This window comes from Alligator sinensis, unplaced genomic scaffold (genome assembly GCF_000455745.1).
Source record: "Alligator sinensis unplaced genomic scaffold, ASM45574v1 scaffold993_2, whole genome shotgun sequence".
Lineage (NCBI taxonomy): Eukaryota > Metazoa > Chordata > Crocodylia > Alligatoridae > Alligator > Alligator sinensis.
In genome coordinates this window covers 80,133-81,660 of record NW_005843395.1, presented here as the reverse complement: position 1 = coordinate 81,660, position 1,528 = coordinate 80,133, and positions in this window count along the sequence as shown.

Sequence of the window (1,528 nt, the reverse complement as noted above, 5' to 3'; positions counted from 1 at the left end):
TGAGCCAGCTCATTTCCAAATGCAGGAAGGTGGCAGACTACTTCCACTGCAGCATCAAGGGGGGCAAGATGCTGTGGGAGAAACAGGCAGAGCTGAGCATCCTGCAGCACAAAATCATGCAGGATGTGGAGACTCAGTGGAACTCCACATACCTGATGCTTGAAAGGCTGGCAGAGCAACAAAAGGCCATCCATGAGATGGCCTTGCTCAGGGAGATCGGGATCAGCGGTCCCCTTAACAGAGCTGAGTGGGGTACCATATCCCAGATCTTGGTGGTCCTCAAGCCCTTCCTCAAGGCCACCCAGACCCTCAGTGCTGGCAATGCCCTCCTTAGCCAGGTGATCCCCATAGTGAGGTAACTGGAGAAAAAAATGGAGAAGTTCCAGGGGTTCAGTATTCCTAGCTGGGGCATGCTGCTGTCACCAGGTGTGCAGGCACTGGTGAGGTGTCTGAAGGAGGGCATCAGGAGATGGCTAAATCCCTTTGTGATGGGCAAGTTTGTTATTACCCTGAAATAAAATAGTTTTCTGATAGCATACTGTTAGGTTAACAATAATTTAGATTATTGAGAAGTATTAGATTTGCAGCTGAATACAAGGCATGACCTGTGGCCTAGCAATGCTGCTGACCACAAGGCAGAATAATAGCTAAGCCAGCCATTTGCTTATGTTAAGTAATCATTTTAACTATGTTAACCATTTTCTGAGTGAAATGCAGCAAGTTTTTGCTGTGTAAGTCTGTGTGCTATAAATCAGCTACAGCAAGGAACAAGATAAGACAAAGAAGCCATTGTTCTAAGTACAGTGACCATGTCCTTAAGAAATATCTACTACTGTGCAAGTTTTTGCTAACGTATCATAATGTTACTGTTACATAACTTCAGCTTTTAGAAAAATGCTAGCTTAACAGAAATATACTGTTATGAAGATTTGTGAAGCACTGTCCAAGTATTGCTTTTGTTAACCCTGTAGTCTTGTCTTATTGTAAAAAGTATAAAAGAACTCCCCACCCTTTAGGTGTGGCCATTTTGCTGGCTTATGGTCATTGCTCGAGCAAATAAACTGCAGTAAAGCCTTTACCCATGTTGCCTGGTTCCTATGCAGCTAGACAACAAACTGCAGGGAGTTTTCTCCCACAACACCTTGCAGTCTACTACGGTCCTCAAGCTGGCAGGCATGTGCGACCCAAGGGGCAAGGGAAGCATGGGCACTGGCAGCACCAAAACCCTCAATCACTGGACGCAGGTGCTGCTCAACAGAGTCAGGGAGGCAGAAGGGCAGAGGCAAGGGGATGTAGAAGAGGGGGATCCACTTTCCCATGCCAGCACTCCCAGCACCAGCACCACCACCAAAACCAGCCAGTCTCCTCCACACCAGCCACTGCCAATATGGGCCAAGGGCATGGCTTTAATGCTGGGGTCCAAACGCACCAGAACCCAGCCTCAGGCAGGTAGTGCTGAAGCTTCAGTAGGTACCTATCTTACTGAGCATATGGAGTCATTGGACTGTGACCCTTTGGCCTACTGCGA